The sequence below is a fragment of the Epargyreus clarus genome, unplaced genomic scaffold (genome assembly GCF_041222505.1).
Source record: "Epargyreus clarus isolate Ecla_fem2 unplaced genomic scaffold, WU_Ecla_fem_2.2 ptg000002l, whole genome shotgun sequence".
NCBI classification, from domain to species: domain Eukaryota; kingdom Metazoa; phylum Arthropoda; class Insecta; order Lepidoptera; family Hesperiidae; genus Epargyreus; species Epargyreus clarus.
The window spans coordinates 5,831,264-5,854,437 of record NW_027332210.1 but is presented as its reverse complement, the minus strand read 5'-3'; the positions used below and the strand labels follow the sequence as shown (position 1 = coordinate 5,854,437).

General features: G+C 34.0%; 1 protein-coding gene across 1 annotated transcript in view; it reads left to right on the top strand.

The window, feature by feature from the left end:
- Positions 1-290: 290 nt before the first annotated feature.
- The window catches only part of LOC140746631 (5-hydroxytryptamine receptor 1), a 184,266-nt gene continuing 161,382 nt past the window's right edge, over positions 291-23,174 (top strand). The window contains exon 1 of the mRNA XM_073078756.1: positions 291-584. The gene's annotated coding sequence lies outside the window, so the exon portion shown is untranslated. The remainder of the gene's footprint in view (positions 585-23,174) is intronic.

Sequence of the window (23,174 nt, the reverse complement as noted above, 5' to 3'; positions counted from 1 at the left end):
TAAAATTATATATATAGATAGCATATAAATAAAATGTATATTTCTTTCGTTAATACAAGACAATCATATTATAAATACAGTTTCTTGTAGGTAGGTAGATGTAGGAAATAAATAAATGGTAAACAGTATGAGGACAAAAAAGAAAAAAACAGACAAGCTGCTTTAAATTTCGAATTTAAAGCGTTCGAATTTTGAACAGTAGAGCGTTCTACAGGTGCGCTGCGCTAACTCAGCCGGCACGTCACGTTAACGTCACGTTACACCGGCAGTCGACCCGCGGGCTTCGTGCTGTGAGGATGTACGTGGGTTCCCACGGAGCGCGTATAACGCGGGCTACAATATGAGTTTCGTAAATTCAAATCTCGTGAGGTGAAGTGATGGCAATGCTAGTGTTTTAGTGCCACAGTTTTTTTTTAATTAGACGGAATTAAATAGTGAAAAACTCGTGAAAAATAAATGTATAATTGCGAAGTGTTGGTTCTATAAGTATATGGTCAGTCGGTTTTGTGAAAAACTATTTTGGACACGCTGAAAATTTTGGAAATTTCTGGAAACGAGATTTTGGCAACTTCCGACATTGAAATGTATGTAAACGAGTTATTATTTCTAATTTTAACGTATAATAATATATTACACAAACAATATGTATATCAACTAGGTAGCTTATATGGGTGAGAAATATTTAAAAACTATATTTTTTGAAACACTTGACAATGACAAAACAATGAAATTGCATGAATGAATTAATTTTTAAATGTCTTTTTCAAAAAACAAAAGCATTAAAAACAAACAATAAAATTGGATTAAGCATAAAAATAAATAAGTAGGTCTTGTATAATCAAGACCTAGATAGATCTCTTGATTATATTTTAAGTACCTACAAGTAAATTGACAATAAGTACATTACACATTACGAAGGTATTTTAAAATCACGGCACGCAATTGTTTGCTAATCAAACAAATTTAATGGAATTCAAATAAAATAATTATTTGCCTTTTTGTTACATCCGTGAGAATAGCAATTAGGAACAGTACTTATGTAAATAATAATTAATTTAAAAAATCCTTTTAAGAACACTATGCGTGTTAATGATCTAATTAACCGGATATTTAATAATCATAGTTTAAAAACTAAAAACCACGCTAAAATCGCACAAGGAAAATCGTTAATCCTGATTCCTCACGATCCTGATGAGAATGGGATAAAAATATTAAAATCGTATATTGTCGGTTCTTGATAATTGTTCAAAATTTTAAATTATTCGGACCATTCAAAGTAGGTAAAAATCGAGTTCAAAGATTCCGTTACATACATACAAGTCAAGCTAATAAAAAGCGTGGTAAAAACGGGATATTCATGTGCGCATACCCTAATCTACAATAGATCTATACGTTTTGTAACCCTCTAAACTTCACATCAGTATTTCTTTTATCCTAGATGCCAATCCTAATATGATAATATAATATTTGTTGACCTAAAAATACAAATGACACAACTATACCTTCATTTTACAATCGATACGGTAAAAGGAAGCCGTACTGAGTCTGAATCAATGTTCTGACTAGCATTCGTTTCGAGTTGTTCTCATAATCCATATGTTATATTTATTAGTGATATCTCTCATCTCATATAAGTGATATGAGAACCGCCAGTCACTGAGACGGCTCTGCTGATTAATGAAATCCTAGTGTTGTAAGACTACGGATTGTTGCCTTTGAAATGTCGTGCTGGCTCAATTTTTTATATATTATAGGAGTAGCAGACGAGCATACAGTCCACCTGATGGTTAGTGGCTACTGCCACCCATGTACATATGTATTCAATCCCATATAGTATTAGATTCTTACCTGATGTCGGCTACAAATGCGCGACTATTTCTGATGACTACACTGGACTTCCCCGGTAAACTTTTTCTCCCTTGCCACACCCTTCAAACCAGAATACAGCAGCACTTGACATTACTGTTGTTAGGCAGAAATAGGTGTGGGGGTGCCACCGTAGTCGAATCACAAAGGGTTTTACCACCTTCAAAAATTATTGGCTATTTCTTGGACAGCACCTCAAACCAACTCATCAATTCTCTTAGAATTGGATATTCGTACAAGCCTCTCCATAGCTTACAACGTTCCTGATAATCTTTGGTCACTGTCACGACGAGACCCAGACCATTTGGAGAAGTTGATAGTGGTTGCTCAAGTGGAAAACGTAGCAGAGGGAGGTCCAATGGACAGATTTGGTTATGATGGTCAAGATCCTCAGCCATGAGGAATCGAACGAAGAAGGAGTTTTGTGTGTTTGTGTGTGCGTGCGTGTGTATACGATATGCGAGCATGGGTGTAGCTTTCTTAGGAGGATAAAGGCTGTAGCATAGTGGACATTAGTAAAAAGGTCGGTTATCCTCTTCCCCTCATTTTGAAGAATAGATTGAGAATCCGGAAAAGAAGGAAGTAAAGAAAGGAATCCGGAATAAATGGTCTCTGAAAACAAAAAGAACCCTCCATTCTCCTGAAGATTACCCCTTAAAAATTCGTTGCATTTTTAAGGGATGACTTTTAGGGGTCTAAGGTCTGTTCGCCCTACGTTGAGTTACGTTGTCATTATTGAGAGAGGTCTATGAAGGTTTAGGTCCTTATCTACTATGCCTATTTTTTTTCCTCAAACATAAGTTAAAGTAATGCTTTAAAAAGTATGAGTTAAGTAAACATTCTAATAGCGATGTTCAGAGGATAGTCTTGGTCAATTGGTATTAGTAAACTTTACCTATCTACCATTTTAGAACTCTTTTTAGAACTATCAGGCATGCAGGTTTCCTCACGAAGTTTCCTTCATCGTAAAGCAAGTGATAATTTTTAATACGTCCATAAATTTGAAAAATCAGAGGTAAGTGCTTGGAATTCGAAGCTCAGACAGAAATGGACAGTAATAAATGGATCATGTGTAGTAGCGAAGGTGGTAGAACTCTTTGTGGTTCAACTCCGGCGGCACCACCGCCACACCTATTTCTAGCTAAAAACAGCAGTGTTAGGCTCTGCTGTGTTCCATTTTGAAGGGTGTGTTAAGGGAGACAGACTTTTCCGAGGCGTTCCAGCTTAGTCCTCAGGGGTAGCGGCATCTGTAGCCGACCTCAGGTAGGAGTATCTAATCTTATCTGGGGTTGATTACAGATTTCCATGGGCGGCAGTAGCCATTAACTATCATTTACAATCTGCTACTCCTATATTACAAAAAAAAAACATGATTTATAGTTGTAATTTAGCATTGGGCTTATATTATGTTTTGTTTATATACATATGTGTTACAACATACATAATTACATGATAGATTCGGTCTGAAACTTGTTAACACATTTAGACCCGGAATACCTAAATTCATCATTTTATCTATTTAGGAAACGAACTTTGTACCTCGCCGTGGCAGTCGGTTATAACCAAACTGGTCATTTATTAATGCATATATTTATGTATCTTCTTTGTTAAGGTGTATTTATAGATATTATACTATTTAGATATACCTTATGTTTAGGTATTTATCATGGGAGCAATGTCTGCATTATGATTTATATGAGCTTATACATCGCCGAATACTATTTCGCCACTGGGGACCATGGACATATGTAATCAACCCCACGTTAGATTCCTACCTACGGTCGGCCACATACGCACCGCTACTCCTTAGGGTCAAGCTGAAACGGCGCGGAAGAGTCTCCCTTACCACACCCTTTAAAATAGAACAAAGCAGCGATTAACGCTGCTTTTATTAGTCAGACATAGGTGTTGATGCCTCAAGAGTTGAAACACAAGGGGTTGTACCACCTTCAGATATCCCACATACACATTTCAAACCTCTTACCATGAGTTTTCAAAACATCCCATAATTTTACGTTACGTTTACTCGAACCATTATTCTGTTCTGTTTGCTTTAGTACACTGAGTAAACGTAACAATAAGTAATTGCTCAATTCTTTTTGTCTGCCTCACATGTTCGTAAACAAGAGAGACAAAACATAAAGCGCCATTTTGTCAATTTAGACATTTAATGTTACGTTACTAACACTATAGTTCTGATACAATCCGCTAGGGGCGCTGATTGGAAATTGTATGGGCAATACGTAAACAAATACCAAAACAGTCATATTTGTCAAAACGAAAAAACTCATGGTAAGGGTCATAGATTAGTAAAGATACTTCGCCGCTTTGAAATTGAATGAAGCCACAAATGGCTTATTAGTAAGTTCTTTTGTTGAATTCTTGACAAATAAAAACTTTTTATAGAAAAAATACGAATAAATAACTAATACTGCGTAATTTACATAATAAATAAATAATAATTACAAATATTTCAGGGACATTTTAGCACGGAGACGTGGCAAAACTTTTTTAAACAACTATTTCAATTCTCAAAACTGGGTACATTTTCTTGTTAGGAGTGAGTAATCTTTACTAATCTATGGTAAGGGTACAGAACTACAGTGTTTGATCCTATTACTATTTTACTACTTTTTACTTACGTAACGGAGGTTTCCCCGGTGTCGAACCTGAAGGTACATTCTTCATCCTTCAGGATTCAAAAAGCAACGTATTTTCCATGTTAGATCCTCGTTATTTATTAAGGGTAGCATTTCCAACCCTTGATTTATGTAGGGTTCATTTCATATAGACTGCGACGTAATGTCCTAACTATGACGTGGGTTGGTCAGTAAAATCAAGTATGTAGGAACTAGGGAGGTTACCAGTTTAGTACCTATATCACGGTGTACATACATAATAGTTATGTTTACATATACATAATAGTTATGTTTACAGAAGTGTTTTTATAATATAGGAGTAGCGGACGAGCATGCATCCACCTGATGGTAAGTGGCTACTGCCGCCCATGGACATCTGTAATCAAACTCAAATAGGATTAGGTATTCCTGCCTGAAGTCGGCTAAAGGTCGCTACCCCTGAGGACTAAGCTGGAACGCTTCGGAAAAGTATTATGATTTAATATTGTCAGATGAACTGTAGCTTCTTTAATATTTATTATTAAATAAATAGAATAAATAGTGCTTTCTAAGTTCATTCTCCTCCGTTAGATTTTTCTTTCTCGTGAGATTCAGCACTCATTAAATATTTGTCTGGCCTGGGATCGAACCCGGAGTCCTCTGCGTGTCAGATAGGTTTGGTGACCGCTCCGCTACTCCGCGCGCATATACCATCGACGCAATCCGGTTTTTTTTTTTACCTGAGATAGGTAATATTAGGAAAAATCAAAAATCAAAAATCAAAAAATCAAAAATTCAGAGTCGTTGAATTTTTTAGAGTTTTGCAGGCCAGTCAGACTGAAACACAGTTGCATTGCGGTGTATGTGTGGTGGTGTGAGTGTATACACATGTATACGTACATATGTGGTTTAATCTGACACTAATTTTCCTCTGCACTGCGTATACTTTTTTAAATTCTAAATACTTTCTAAGTCTTTGAATTCCCTAGGATTTTTCTATGCAAAATGTGGTAGAGTTGTTTGAGTACTGCACTTTTTGAAGGTGGTACAACCCTCTGAGGTTCAACTCCGATGGCACCACCGCCACACCTATTTCTGCCTAATAATATCAGTGTTAAATATTGCTGTAGGTTTCTAAGAATGGCAGTTGCCACTTACAATTAGGTGGATTGCATGGTCGCTTGCTACTTTCAAATTTAAAAAAAAAGCTTACAGAGGTAATGTCGCCGTAATGCAGTTAAGATTTTGTCGTTTTAATTTGAAAGCTGCGGACAGGTGAACCATACTTGGAGACGTTCCAACTTAGTATTCAGGTGTAAACAACCCATGTGATCGACTTCCGGTAGTCCTGTCATATAATTTTGATTAATGATCATAACATTGAAGAAATGAACGAGCGTCTTGATCTGATGTTAAGTGGTCACTACCCTTGGACTTTAGTAACCATTTTTTTTATTTAATATAGGAGTAGCAGACGAGTGTGTAGTCCACCTGATGATAAGTAGCTACTGCCGCCCATGGACATCTGTAATCAGCTCCAGATAGGATTACATATTCCTACTTGAGGTTGGATTATGCGCTACTACACCTGAGGACTAAGCTGGAACGCCTCGGAAAAGTATGTCTCCCTTACCACACCCTTCAAAGCAGAACACAGCAGCGCTTAACATTGCTGTTATGAGGCAGAAATAGTTGTGACGGTGGTGCCGCTGGAGTCAAAACACAAATGTTTTGTACCACTGAACCGAAACTCCATAAAGAATTGCGGTTCTACTTGAAGCTAATCAGAGATTCGTGGTTACTCCTGAGGTTTAAGATTGTCTCGTATGTAAGTCAATCTGCACCCACACTCTTCCACTGAAACAAAACTGCTTCTCACTAGAAGTAGGTGCAACGGTGGTACCGCCCACATCCAACCATAATGCTTCTTTCCATAACCTTTCAAATATGATACATATAATTATATAATTATACAAGGGGTACATACATATTATTATTAAAGGCTAATTATCGTCAAGTCAACCCATTATTGTCCTACTGCTGGGTACGGGTCTCCTCTCAGAATGAGAAGGATTAGGCCACCGCGCTGGCCAAGGGCGTATTGGCAGAATTCACATACCTTTGAGATATTTTTATTATATTTATTTAAATCTCTCGAGTATGCAGATTTCCTCACGATAAGCCTTCGCCGTTTTAAGACTAGTGATAATTAATTTCTAAGGGTTAATTATATTAAATCTTAATTATGATTAGCCTTTAGCTACTTGACACTAAAATTATATTTAAAGGTCGTTTGATACTTATAAAATACAAAAAAATGTACCCAGGAATTAAACCGAAGCAAATTTAGGAAATTTATTTGCTATCTTCCTGATTATTAGCTTTCGGGAATATAAAAGAAAACCATAAATCAAGCGTGCCTTTAATAAAAATTCGTCGAGTGTTCCGTACCACTAAAGGTTTATTTTTTTATTTTTTGCTATTTGTTATCATAGCAGATATAGAATGCATGGCGTAAATTTGAAGTGTCGAACTATTCCGGTTCAATAAACCGATAATCGCCTAAGAAACCGGTTTCTTGAAAGGGGATCCCTCAGTATTTATTTTTAAAGCAACCCTAGTAACACACATTCTGTTAAAAAATCAAATGTCCGTTTGTTACAGTCCAGTAGAGCCCTGCGACAAATGAAGACGGACAGATAACTAAGTAGGACTCAATAGGGTCTCGTTTCTACATTTCAGTCACGGAACCCTAAAACACATTTATTAAGATAAATCGTCATCTAACATAGTAACGAAATGAAAAATGTGATTTAGCTGACAACCAAGGGCGAACGTTTTGCCAATTTACGCAGTTTCCTGTCTTCGCACCGAAATAGATGTAATGTCATTGTCTATTTCGATTGTTGAATGGTTAAGCCTCGTTTGGTATATTGGTATAGTCCGCGCCAAACTCCTAGTCCGCTCTGAAGTTGTTGCGCGCCGGTTTAGTTAGCATAGACTCCGTAACGTAAGGGCACACTAACGCAGCTTTGTACCCGTGGGCGAGAGCGGGCAGCGGTCGGGTGCCGGGGGGGTCCCGCGCCGCCTTCGTCCCGCTAATATCTACAATTTGCTGTTGCGAGTGCGACGCGACTCGTTTCTATATTCGGAGCGGACTAACAGTTTGGCGCGGACTCTACTTACTATTTGTCGCAAAAACGCAACGTGCTGGTACTATATTTGCCGCAAAACGGTAAGGTTATACTATAATCGGAATCGAAATGCCTTTTAAATCTCATATTTATTTGAATTTGTTGATTTTTCCGGGTAACTGTTACTGCCGCAAAACAGCAATGCTATACTAAAGTTTACTTTCAACGTCCATAATTCACAACCAAAGAAACTATAAATAACCAAAAAGTACAGTTATTCTGTACTAAAAATATTTTTTATCCAATTTCCTTACAAATGATGTCTTTGTTGAAACATAAATAACAGTAATGATGAAATGAAATGAGATCATTGGACGTAATTAATGATCATTATTTATCCGAAGTTTCCCTTATTAATTAACTTGACAATAAAATGGGTTTTTGGTCTCGTGCACATTCAATTACACATTGGATTAACGCAATTGTACTTTATCGTATGAAACATTATCGTGGTTTACAATGTTTTATGTCTGTCATTTACCTACTTTGAAATCATAATATTTTGGAGTTATACATTCTTATAAACGAAATAAATTTCTATATCTTCTTCCTTGGATTGTATATTTTTTCTTAAACCACTAAAAATATACCTACTTAAGAAAAAATTAAACATTATATCTTAACCAACATAAATATATTACCTTATAGGTCTTATATCTCTTTTTTATCTTCACTTGGAAATTATAAAAGTCAAAAAAATTTTACGGTATAATTATAAAACCGTATTTATTAATCTAAACGCACGGCGGAGCGGTGGACAAATTTCAGCTGTTCCAACCGAAGGCACTAGCCTATGTGTATACTAAACGAAAGGTTTCAGCTAGTTTTTCCTCTATCATAAAAATATTTTTCAAAAAATCGAAACAAGATATCTTATTTGAGAATATAATCGTATTACATATTAACATACTTAACCTTTTACCCGGAAAATATTAACTGTTTTCGAATAATCGAAAATCTTGCCCGGAAGCGTCACAAAATGTCATAGCACCCTGACATTATTTACGTAATCGTTTCGTGTCCTTTCGAACAATTAGCGCTACGACTGAACTAATTAGCGCTCAACAACTAAAATGTATCATTTCACGAACTACAAGTACCGTGAGATTCTTATAGTAGAACTATTTCTGTTAGAAATAAAGTGTGTACATAACTGTGTTTTATGAATTTAATGTAGCCAAGACGCATGCAATACAATTTTTAATAGCAGAAGTAGGAATGAAGCATGCTGTCCACCTGATGGTAAGTAATATTTTTGGCTCACAGACTCGTAATCAACCCAAAATATGATTGTAATCCTACTCGAAGTCGGTCACAGATGGGTCGCTAGTGCTAACCTTGAGGATATAATTACAATGTCGTGTAGAGTCACCACGTCTTGGAATCATAACACAACGTTGATTCCTGCTAGATAGAGGCTCCGTAGTCGAACCAACTTAGGAGTCTAACCTAAAATAATCTAACATAACTTAACCTAACTTATTCATATTACCTGCAAGTACTTTTTGCGTAATTTTGTAGCAATCGCAACATCAACCTACATATGAAATAAGTGAAGAAAAAACCATCCAATGCTAAAAAAATAAATACAAAATGTTACTGTTATTTAAATTTGCTTCGTAACGCATACCACGTAACAACTCCAAAACGAAAAGTTTATTAACTTCAAATAAAACAGAAGTTCTAATGTGTCCCTTGCTGTCCGTGAAAACTATGTTGGAACAGCTTATATAAGTTTAGTGTCACACGTCTACCTCGCCTTCAAACTAGAACACGAAAGTTCGGGCTTTCTATTTTGAATAGAAATCTTTTGATATCTGATTTTGTAACTGTTTGGACGTGGAAAAGTATTTTTGGATATTCCTGACTTTAGCTATTGCAAAGATATCTCCTAGAAATGTGTAAGGTTTACGCCTTTATTATCCATTGAGGTTTCTGTAGAGTGGTCTGAGGCATGTAGCTTTTCTTACGAATTTTTTCTTCACCATTTTTGGTTCGTTGCTAACCTATTTCTTTCCATTGCTGGACACGGGTCACCTACCAGAGTTTAGAGGAGAGCCGAGGGCGCTGGCAAAGTCCGAATAGGTGGTCTTCTCACGCCTTTGAGAACATTTTTAAAATAAATCTCCTCACGATGTTTTTCTTTACCGTTTAATCTTGCTGTAATTTCTTATACATAATTTCTAAAATTCAAAAATGCATGCCTTGTCTTTGCATCCCGTATGTCCGATAGATGCCGAAATTTATACTACTCTGACACAATTTGAACAAAATTGCATAAATATAAACCAAAATACCTGGTATTTTGCAAATAAAACAGTTGCGGCATCCGTCAATCGTACTCAGGCCAACGAGGGTTGACCTCGTGTCATTCGCTCAGCGAATTGTGGTTCTATAATCTCCCTAGAGTTTGGTATTTATTTATCGTATTTATAACAGCAAATAACAACTGTTATAATTGTACACCACGGAAAGAACCCTTTGTGATTCTTCTCTGGAGACACCACCGCTACATCTATTTCTGCCTAATAACAGCAGTGTTAAACGCTGCTGTGTTCTGGTTAGAAGAGTGTGGTAAGGGAGACATACTTTTTCGAGGCGTTCCGAGGCGAAGAGAATGTATGTTTCATTGCGATATGTGTATTGGAACGCACGTTAGAGTCGTTGTTTTAAAACAGTCGAATTTTAACCACAAAAAGATACTAGAAAACAAAACTGCGCCAAAGAAGTCGACTTGGACTTCATATTAATGGAACGTATTAAATAATATGATAATGTTACTAAACACAAGGTTAAAGTATATAATTATGGAAACTCCAGGAAATTCTGAAACAAAAGGGCTCTTAACCACTGATTATAACGTTAACGTTAAGAATGTTGTACCTTGCGTGATAATTTCCACTGAATCATTATAATGATACACAAATACTCATTATGTCGTGATTAGTCACAGATTAAAATTCCCCGATTATCTATATAAAATTATAGCAAATTATTTCTTTGAACTAGAAAGTGTATCAAAACATGTTATTATCTAAGAATCAGATAAAGTAGCAATAATAAAAACGTAACAGGACTGATTTATCGCTTTATAAAATATCTGAATATAAATATTGATCACGCGATATCGAATATGTTATTATATTCGAATTTGTTAATAAGCATTACTTGATAGTAATTAAGAATTTGAAATATACTTATTTTATGGTTTAATTTATGCTGATTTTCGTTGTTTATTTTAAAATTGAGAATATTCATAAAACAACAATGTGAATAAAGGTTAAATATATTCTTTATATGTTTAAAATGTATAATATAATGTAAATGTATGTTTTAAAATTTTCCTTAAAAAAAAAACTCAATTTTTGTATTTATTTAATTAATTATTTTTTGTATATTTTTTTTGTATTTCTTTCTTTCAAATAACCTAAATAAATATAAGTATAAAACTGCCTTTCAGTCTTACATACTAACAAGAAGTCCTTTAAAAGCATTAATGATTTTGATGGATGGCTTTATTTAAACCAATGAACACGTTAGTGGTTTTGCGTGAAAACCTATCAGTCAGTTTCTCAGCTTTATAAAGGTAGTACATAGTTCCGAATACTTTTATTTCTGTATTTTTTTATAATATAAGAGTAGCAGACGAGCATGCAGTCCACCTAATGATTAGTGTCTATTTGCCGCCCATGAATGTCTGTAATCAACCCGAGATAGGATTAGATATTCCTACCTGCGGTCGTATATAGATGTGCTTCTACACCTGAGGACTGAGCTGGAACGCCTCGGAAAGTTATGTCTCTCTTACCACACCCTTCAAACCAGAAAACAGCAGCGTTTTATTTAGCAGTTATGAGGCAGAAATAGGTGTGGCGATGGTGCCGCCGGAGTCGAACCACAAAAGGTTCTAACACTTCCAACTTGTTCTTTTTTACCAAACTATGGATGATAATTTCTGAGCGTTATGCGGGATGTATGTATGTTTCATACTTTTCCACACACAGTCGCTCAAACGACTTGACGGATTTTAACATAATATGAGGTGTCGTTGTTTCGTATACATTTTGGGATCTTTAAGCACTTTTTATTACATACCTCTCAGGGTTTCCTCGCGATTGATCACCATCAAAGGGCCTCATAATCAACGTAACTAAGCTCTTGACATGCAATCGTGTGTGTGCATAACGTGTGTGCCTGGGATTCGAACTTCGGACTTTATGTATGAGATTGAATTTGAAACTACTAGACAGTCACAGCTAATAAATTTGCCGAATATTCACGTGTAATTCACGTGTTTATTCTACAAATATTTGACAAAACTTTCCTTGGAACTAGAATAGCTACATAATTACCTCATTTCTATTCAAGATGTAAGCAATAAAAACAATTCATTGAATACTGATCACAACCAATAATCATTAGCATCTCCATAAAATATAACCTTGAAGGATTCACAGTTGAAAAGTACTGTCGACGTCAAAAATAACAAAACCAAAGAGATAAATGTCCAGTACCCTTACCATGAGTTTTTACTTTTTGACAAATATGACTGTTTTGGTATTTGTTTACGTATTTGCCCATACAATTTCCAATCAGCGCCCCTAGCGGATTGTATCAGAACTATAGTAAAGTAGTAGTAAACTACAGTAACGTAACATTAAATGTCTAAATTGACAAATTGCGCTTTATGTTTTGTCTCTCTTTTTTGCGAACATGTGAGGTAGACAAAAAGACTTGAGCACTTACTTATTGTTACGTTTACTCAGTCTACTAAGCAAACGGAACAGAATAATAGATTGAGTAAACGTAACGTAAAATTGTGGAATGTTTTGAAAACTCATATTAAGGGGGTGCTGTTACGTGACACTTCAATGTACGTGACGGAATTTGATGGAAATTAAATTAACACAACATTGTTTATAAATTGAGTAAGCTTCTTTGCACTCTACACATTGTAAAGGGCAATAGCTGACAGCTTAAGTATTATTGGTGATTTTGTACAAAAATATAAATCCTTACTAATATTATAAATCCGAAAGTAACTCTGTCTGTCTGTCTGTCTGGTTGTCTCTTCTTTACGCCTAAACCACTGAACCGATTTGAATGAAATTTTGTACAAAGATAGTCTGAGACCCGAGAAAGGACATAAGGTAGTTTTTATCCCGGAAATCCCACGGGAAATAGGGATGGCGATCTAAGAACAATTAATCGGAGAATCTATTTTTTCAACCCAAAACATCGATTATTTTAATCGATATTAGTAAGGATTGAACCGTAAACTGCATTTGATCAAGTTTTTCTGATGTTTAACAAAGTTGAAGGTACGAATTTTCAGTTTTATGTATGTAAGTATGTTATATTATTTTCTTTTAAACGCGGGCGAAGCCGCGGACGAAAACTAGTTAATGATAAGTTTAAAATATGCAAAGTAATGATATTCTAGTCGAGTGTAATAGAAGAGAAAAAAGTGGAGAACCATTAATATAGAAGAAAGAATACTACTATTATAACTTCACAGCGAAAAAATACTTAAAGAATAAAATATTTGACCGCTAATACATTACATTTAAAATTGTTTATCAATCAACTGTTAATTCGCTCAATTTAAACAGATCAGTTTAAAAATTCAACTCTTCACAACTTGTTTACATTACTGATCCGTGTTTACAAAATTATCTTTACTCAGTATAATCAAGTGATGAATAGATTTGACGTGATTTAAATTATCTTTGTAGACCGTTTATCAATTTTGTTTGTGACTGTACCTATTGAGTAAGTAGAGCCTAGCAACATTATTATTATTTAAACATTTTAAACGGTTATTTGAACAGGTGTGTTTTATGTTTAAAACTTTTCACGTCGTTGTACGTCCTAACTAATATTGTAAACTAGTAGTGCCCGCGGGTTCGCCCACGTTTTAATAAAATAACTTGGCATGTAAGTATAACTGAAAATTTGTAGAAAATTGGTCGTACCAACTTAGAAACCTTCGTGGGCTCATGCACAACAACTTTGCTAAAGATCATCACATGCTCAAATGCACAGCTTACAATTCTAATAATAAGTACATACGGACAAACATTCATTTTTATATATATACTTACGAAAGTGACTCTGTTTTTTTGCTATTTCATGCCTTAACTACCAAACCGATTGTCACGAAATATTGTACACACATTGTCTGAGATAAAAAAAAACTATAGTCTCTCAATCTCTGATAGCAAGCGAAGCTGCGGGTAAAAACTTGTAGTATAACATGTGTTTTTTTGCTTTTTCTTATAAGACTTATAACCCTGATATGGGGCAAAGTCTAGAAATATTGCAATAAGCAGTGAGAATAAATGAACTAGGGGAACACCAAATATAATAATGAAATTATACCAGTGTAATATATTTTTCGCATATGAACAAAATTACGTAAGTAATAATTATTTGGCAAATGAGATATTATCATGTGACGCATAATATGCTTTACGTCATTCGCAATAAATTATGATTCTGATTTTATTTAAGCTGATTTCATATTACAGAATATAAATTTTATATCAGAAAATATTGTTACATAAATTAACATTAATTAGCTTGCCTGATAGGCGAAATTCGATCATTATTATTATGGATTTGTAAATTTTTAGTGATAATGTGAAAAAATCTAAGTTATGTGAAGTCTACCAATACGCACTAGGTCAGCGCGGTAGACTAAGGCTTAATCCTTCTCATTCTGAGAGGGGACCCGTGCTCAGCAGTGGGACAGTAAAGGGTTTATATGGTATGGTATGGTAATACAAATTAATTATAAATAATAAAATAAATGCACACTCCACCTAAAAATTCTGCAATAAATTGGGACACACAATATATCGAAGGCTATTTCCCAAAGTAAAAACCCAATAAAATTGGACATACAAATTACAAATCAATGTCACTTCTTAAGCTGTTTACTTGCATGATACTGAAATATAAATATCTATTGCTATCTGTTTACCTATCTGTCTGTGTGGGCAAATCTTGGAAATGGTGGAACCAATTTTCACGGACAAAAATAATAAAAAATGTTTAGAAGTCTTCTTACCGTAAAACCAAAAATATAATCATTCAAAAATTTGTTATTCATCTATTATCATATATTTAAACTGATCGCTTAAATATGTCGTACTATAGCAATGTACGATTTAATTATTACAAAAAATAGAGCCAAAAATTATTATAAAATAAATCCAAACTACTTAATCTACCCTTAATTGTCACTCTTACAATTTAGACGAATCCAAGGCTACCTCACAATGGACTTCTAAGATCTATGTGAGCGATACAGAAACAAATAGTTACAAGAGAATAAGTATAGTCGACGTAAAACTGCTAGTCTGCTCTGAATATAGAAATGAATCGCGTCGCCATAGCAAATTGTATGACTACACCTGCTCGCAACAACTTAAGGGCGGACTAGCAGTTTGGCGCGGACCATACCTTTATACATAAACAATTCAGGTACTTTAACACATTGATTTGAATATTGTTACATCATATTTTGATTATCTGTGACGCGAAAGGTTGTTATCGTGTTATATGTCTAGATCACTTATCAAAAGCGATATTGCCTGTTACGTGTTATTTAAAAGTGGTAATACCCCTTGTGATTCGAATTCGGAGGCACCGCCGTCACACCTATTTTTGCTCAATAACAGTAGCTTATGGCCTGTTGTATTTCTAGGGTTTCGTAAACCATTTTTAATACGAGGCATCCTAACGTAGTGTTCCATAGTAAAGGAAAGTAAAGCATTTGTGGCCGACCTCAATTAGTATTTTTATCCTATCTGGGATTGGTTATATATGTCCATGACCACAACTTCGTATTTTTTTTGTATCTATACTTAAACGATGAGGCAGACGGGCTACCTGATGGAAAGTAGTCACCGTCGCTTATGGACATTTGCAACACCAGAGGAGTCGCCTGTGCATCGCAGGCTTTGGAGGGGAGCTCTTTTTACACCTTTTTTGAAGAACCCAATGTCACCTTACCATTAGATGGGCTACATGGTCAAAACGCTACTCAGTTGCTACTCCGTTGAACTCTACCTTTCAAAACCTATTTTTTTATAAATAGAGTTTTCATAAATAAACCAAGCTAGAATTGTTTTGCAAAAATCTGATAAACGATACCGTTTACCCAATAACAATTTTATGGAAGGTAATGTCGATAACTGTGCAGTAAAGATTTATGGCAAGGGTTGCATGCTGCACGTAGGTGGGTCATGGGGCACGATGATTACGTAACTATATTACAGATAAGTATATTATAGTTAGGTCGACCTATTATTCACCTTTATACTTTTTGAATGCTTTCTACACTTATAGCCGACACTAGTAGTGTAGTGATTGAATGTGTAGTGTGTACCATGAATACATACAAAGACAAATAAACTAACACCCAGGCCCATAACAGATATGGTAATTCATAATTCAGATATCTGTCTAGCCGGGGATCGAACCCTTCGCGCTTTAGATTGGTATGCTCGGTATATTAAAAACTTCTTTGGGGTTATATACATAATATTATTTCCATGGGTGGCAGTAATGACTTATGTTACAGGCACATCGCATTGATCCATTTATATTGCTGGTTGTTAATACTTTACGTCACTTATTAAATACTTTTCTATTATATTTTTTAGAATGTGGAGTCTTGCTTTGAGTCATGAAATGTCAGCTGATATTTGCAATGTCTTTTATAATGGAGATATGATAAAATAATAGTGGATAAAGATGTAATAATGTAAATGTTGATGATTATGGAAGAATATATTGTATTTCTGGAATTCCTTCTGAGCGTTTTAATAGCTCAGAAGTGGGATTACTGCAAAAATATACTGTTTTTGCAACGCCCACGGATGATGGATGCTCAAAGGTCATGTTATTTTTGCTATTTTTTGTAAACGATTTAAAGAAATAATGTAGAATACACGATAATTGAAATTATAGTCGAATGAATTTATGAAGTAAATTAATACTGAAAGAATGTTGAAATATATGAATATGTTAAGATGGTGAATATTCTGTTTTAAAATGTTCGATACAAGTTTAATCGTTTTTTCGCTTCAACTGATTTTTATTTTGTTTTGAATTACGTGATGTATTTTTGCATTTTTCATAAAAATCGAGGCGTCATAATTTCGCAAATTTCACATTTCACATGTAAATAAACATTTAAAGACAGCGAAATTGGAAGTATGTTTACCAACAATCGTTGCTTAGCAACTGATAAGGGGAATATAACAAAAGCCTTTTTTCGTCGGTCCAATGTATTTAGAAATAATATTGTAAAATTTTATTTGTTTTATATCAATATTGCTTCTTCTATTCGGCACATTATGTCTGTTTTGAATTAAATATTGTGAATAGATATTTGAACTTGACTTTACTTTTAGTTCTCGCGATTAATCTTACAAATTTTAATTTTTAATTCGTATTCAAACGTATATTAAGTAAATTCATACGTCTTGTACTTAAAATGCTGTGTGAAATTCTATTTTGATGATATAAATGCATACCAGTCTCATATTACAATGAATTTTAAATTGAAGATACTCACATCGTTATACAAGCCAGCTGGTGCGGTGTGCATTATTGAATAGTTTCATAAATTAATTGAAATTGTATTTAAAACACCATAACAAAATCAGACCAAATGTTCTAACAACCTGACATTCCTATGGCATGGCTTATTCTTAGGGTTATTACTACTAAACTTATTTGGATATTTTTTTTGTCTTTGTCTGAGCGCAATAATATCAATGTTGTAAAAGTGCGTCGTATGTAATGAGGTTTAGAAATAGTGGTCATGGCGAAATAAAATATCATCCTTGACTTATTACCACCAATTCGAAATGGTGTCAGTATGAACCAGGATGATCGTTTTTATGAAAATACTGATAAGGCCCTATCTACAGCCTTATATATTTAACTTCTTTGAAATAAACCCCATAAACGATAAATAATGTAAAATTAATTAAACGAACAATTACATAGGATTCATGTGTAAGTTTCAGATAAAGGAAGACAAACAAAGTGAAGTTATCCATAAATGCACTTTAGATGGTCTTCGTAGCCAACTGCAGAAGTTAAAAAAGCCAGCGATGATGAACAACGAAGCCGAAGTATTTCCACACATAGTCCGAGAACTTGTTATGATCAGCATCGCGGCCGAAGTCTCTTTAGAAAAGATCGCAAGCCATTAATTACGGGAAATGTGTTAAGTCCCAACGTATCTACGTGATAATAAAAGAAGAGGGAAATCGACAGACTACTCATTATTATAATTTAAGGTCGAATAATAACGAAAATCTTAATCAAGATTGCTTTTGTTAAAGAAAAACTGTTAAAGCAAAATGAACAACTCGTGTCTACGTTACTGCACTTCAATAATCACCTTAAACGAAAAGTATTCGTTCCTTACAGAAGTGATACTAAAAGTACAGTGCTTTATAAATCAAAGTACCTACTCTTTTTCTACTGATTATTTTTGGAAGATTTTGCAAGTCCTTAAGAGATTATGGTTTCCTATTCCGCACAAAATAATGTTCCTGAAGAGTTTTATGAACGTGAAAATAAGAAGATATAGATAAGAGAATATAGAGAAGAGATAAACACAGCAGCACGTTATCAAAAATAGACTAAAGGACAATTAGACTAACGAAGTAAAATATAATAGATTAGATATATGAAATATGTAGTGTATTTATATGATATAAAATATGTAAGTAGTGAAAACATTTTAAGTTAGACTTTTGTCAAGGTGATCACAATAGTAAATCAGGAAAATCAAAATATAACCTAAGTTTAGAGTTGATACTGAATTCAAAGTGTACTTTATAACAAAGAATACTTGGTACTTCACTTGCTCGAAATGGTATAACGTACAGAATTATAGTATGTGTAATTAAACCTTTCCTGATCCTGTTTTCTCTTTTAAGTGATAATTAACATTTAAAGACAATAGATAGTTTATATCTTTTTATTATTTCAAATAACATATTGTACTAAATGTTATATGAATGATGAGGTAGTAATGTTTTATTTGAATGGAGCATATAATTACATTTTACTTTTATAAGATGAGTACAAATAATTATTATAATGATATATACGATACGTGTATATAACATACGTATATATTCATGCAATAATTTTAATGAAATTTATGATATTGAATAATGGGAAGTAACAGTGTAAGGATATCTATACTGTCTACATATCACATGAGCTTGGTCCATGAGAGAGCATGTTCCATGCATGAGTGTTATGTGACAAATTTAGTTATCTCTTAACTGAGTAATTAAAAGTAGATATCTTATTACAAAGCCGCAGGGATAGAATAGTGGTAACGATATATAATTTCATAGCATCATAAAATACGTATGTTTATGTATATGTTTTCATTTTATTGATGTGAAATTGAAATGAAAGTTAAGTTCAGACAAAAATGTAATTGTATGATCCTCTTTATTCAATAATATTGAAATAGTGATTTAATTTTAAATAATTGGAAGACCATATTTATACGAGTATAAAATAAGCGATGTAAACAGTTAACACGTTAAATTAATTGACACAAATTACCTATATACCTTGACACAAATATCATGCGATATTAGTTAACTTATTCCATGACTAAATAGACGAATCAAACTCCAGGCCATATTACAAAGTCTACGGATATTGGGCTAATTAAAATATAGTAGGGTTTTAGATATATTTAACTGTACAAAATATTCATCGTAGGCTTATGGAATATTTATTTTTAGAAGCAAGTGTTTTTATGACAATTAATACGAATTAACAACGGATTAATTAAAAAAAATAAGAAGATCAATGACATCAGTCTGTTTGGGGAACGAAAGGAATGGTATTTATGTTACAGTTCTATGATAAAGATTGCGATTGTGATTTATGAACAAAATTATCAATAATTGAATCATACGCATCACAGTCTCATTATGAATAGACCATAGAAAGTTATTGTAAATATTTTCTATAAATAATGTGCTTAAGACAAAATTACTGACATGCACGCAAAACCCATTGAAATTCCCTGAGCAAATCGGAACTTACTTGCAATAATAAAAATTAATTCCAGCTAAATTATATTTTATCTGAAACATAAGAAGACTTAATGTGAAAGTCAGTGCTAATGATGAAATAATTAAGAGAACAGTTTTCGAGGTATTTCAAGAAGGCGTTGATGGATATAAGGAGTCAGGACACAAGTTTAAAAAAAAGTTGAAGACATAGATTTTATGTTCAAGGCGGAAATAATGATTCTAGTGGAATATTAGAAATGAACTTTACCCCTTAAGATAGGGAAGAAAGATGGGGGTTCCCACGGATCTGTTTCCTCCGAAGAGTCAATCCATTGATAGAGGTACATCATACTCAACATCGATAGAGGCTGTTGCGACGTCAAGTAGACATTCTATACCTATTATAATAAAAATGAAGCAAACATACGATTAAGTAAAGGTTGATAATGAAACTGCAGAATGATGAACACAAATAGAATTGTTTAATTTTAATCAATTTTTGAAGGAGGTGGTTTTATGTTTGGCTATATATATTTTTGGAGTTCATGCTGGACCGGCAAAACCTCAGAGGTTCATGTCAACTGTATATTTTAACGAGTCAGAGACGCCAATAAGTTAACACACAGTAGATACTTCGTGAGAGTGTGTATTCCAGAAGGCGTTATAAAGCTGACTGACGTGGGGAACGGGGAGGAATCGAGCGAATGCGTTTTACGGAAATTGTTAGTAAGATACGAGCGAACCGATCCAATAAGATAATTTGCTGGAATGGAATATGTGTCATATAAATTAAATGTGATTGCTAATGCTTATTCTAATACTGTGAAAAATCAAAAACAATACCAACGGCTAAGATTTGGATTGAATGTAAAGATGCTGAAGGCTTGTATCTTCATCGAAAATAAAGTAAATTCAAGATAAGTCACCAACGAAGAATCAACAAAATACTTTGAAAAAATTGTTGGGGCTCGAAATTGTTTATATGAGCAAGAGAAGAAGCGGCATTTAAGAACTTTAAAAATAGATTTATAGGATTTAAGACTTCTTTGGATATGGAACCATTCTTTGGATATGAACTAAACTGGGAGATTTAATTTTTTTCAGGACCTATCAGAGTATGAGTTAGGTGTAATAATTACATATGCCATGAAGAACCGTTCTGAACAACACTAGTTATGGCTTCACGCACTCTAGAGAATAATAATGTATGAATAAATTGACAAAGAAGCTTTAACCTTTGGATTAAAGTAATCAGTATTAAACAAGATATTAATAGTTAATGCCGATTTTCACAAATAGATGGACAATTCTTGCAACATCGATGGGTACCTTAGTGAGTGTTTTGAGGACATTAAAAGAACGAACAGCTGACAATAATTCGCTGGAAAATAGATTTATTAAAAATTATCGATGGAAATAGTAAAGATGAAAAATTAATAGCTGAATACTTCTATATTACGGAAAGTCATGTAGGTCAAAGTCATTAAGATAGAGCAATTTGTAAGTGAATGTAAGCTGCATCGAGTGATGAGAAACAATCATCCGGAAAATTTAGAAAACATTAATCGTACTGGACAGACTTTGAAATATATTAATTTTGCGAAATTTTATATGAAGAACCATTTTTTTGTACTGGTACTGATAGCTACAACAAAAATAATCTCAGAGGGAATCACCTATTTGTGGTAACATTTTTTTTTAAATATTTGCCTTGGTCTTTCAATAAGCTTTAGTTTCAGAGAATGAACTACTTCTAACCTAATAAAGTGGACACACAACCATGCAGATGGACGGACGACATCGTACGATTGTCTTGAAGAGATTGGATGAGAACAGTGCGAGATCGGGACTTGTGTAAGACCAATGGAAAAGCTGACATCCAGCAGTGGATGGTGACGGGCTGAAGAGAAAAATAAACGAGCATTTGTTTTGGAAGAGTCTATTAAACAGGAATAATAATATTTCACAATCTTACGAGTACTGAGTCAAGCGGAGATTACCATTAATATTCTTCTACAAAAAAAAAACAGCGGTTGAGATGCTGAATGGTCGAAAGTATTGCACTGCGATCTCAGATAGGTATACTTCGAGATGCACAATCAAATAACGCTAACCAGCAGTCAGAAGTTTGATGTATTGAATAACGAGGGGACTCGTTACTTTGTCGGATGGCCGAATGTTACAGGCACATCGCATTGATCCATTTATATTGCTGGTTGTTAATACTTTACGTCACTTATTAAATACTTTTCTATTATATTTTTTAGAATGTGGAGTCTTGCTTTGAGTCATGAAATGTCAGCTGATATTTGCAATGTCTTTTATAATGGAGATATGATAAAATAATAGTGGATAAAGATGTAATAATGTAAATGTTGATGATTATGGAAGAATATATTGTATTTCTGGAATTCCTTCTGAGCGTTTTAATACTTATTACTGTAATCTCATAAAAAATAACTTAAACAGTAAATGCGTTATTCCCATAAAATTTAACATGAAAATCAAAATAAATGTTACTCCAGTGTAAATTGCCCCGTAACAAATGAAACGCGATGTTGAGAACGTTACGTATTTAAGCGCCCGTAATGGCTCCACTTGACAGAATTAGCCCATTTACTGGGCTTCTTATTTAATATACTTCTTGTGGACTTACTTAAATTTCTTGGGAATATTTTGCCTTTTTAGTCGATGCTACTGCTACTGCTACTGGACTGTATTTTGAAAGAACATCTTTTTTACCGAATTTTAACAATTTCTGCTAACTAGAAATTGACAAATTGCGATCTTTGGTTTGCCTACCAAATTTGGACTTTTTATTATTTATTATTGAAGGGTCTTAATCCTTTAGGTTTACAGTGTATCTGTTTAATATAAGGTGGGAAATTCCCATAAATTTATCATGAAAATCAAAATAAATGTTACCCCAGCACAAACTGCCCTGTAACAAATGAAACGCGATGTTGAGAACGTCACGTATTTAAGCGCTCGTAATGGCTCCACTTGACAGAATTAACTCATTTACTGGGCTTCTTATTTAATATACTTCTGAAAGACTCCACTATCTTGGGAATATTTTTCCGTTTTAGTCGATGCTACTGGACTGTATTTTGAAAGAACATCTTTTTTACCGAATTTTAACAATTTCTGCTAACTAGAAATTGACAAATTGCGATCTTTGGTTTGCCTACCAAATTTGGACTTTTTATTATTTATTAATGAAGGGTCTTAATCCTTTAGGTTTACAGTGTATCTGTTTAATGTAAGGTGGGAAATTCCCATAAATTTATCATGAAAATCAAAATAAATGTTACCCCAGCACAAACTGCCCCGTAACAAATGAAACGCGATGTTGAGAACGTCACGTATTTAAGCGCTCGTAATGGCTCCACTTGACAGAATTAGCCCATTTACTGGGC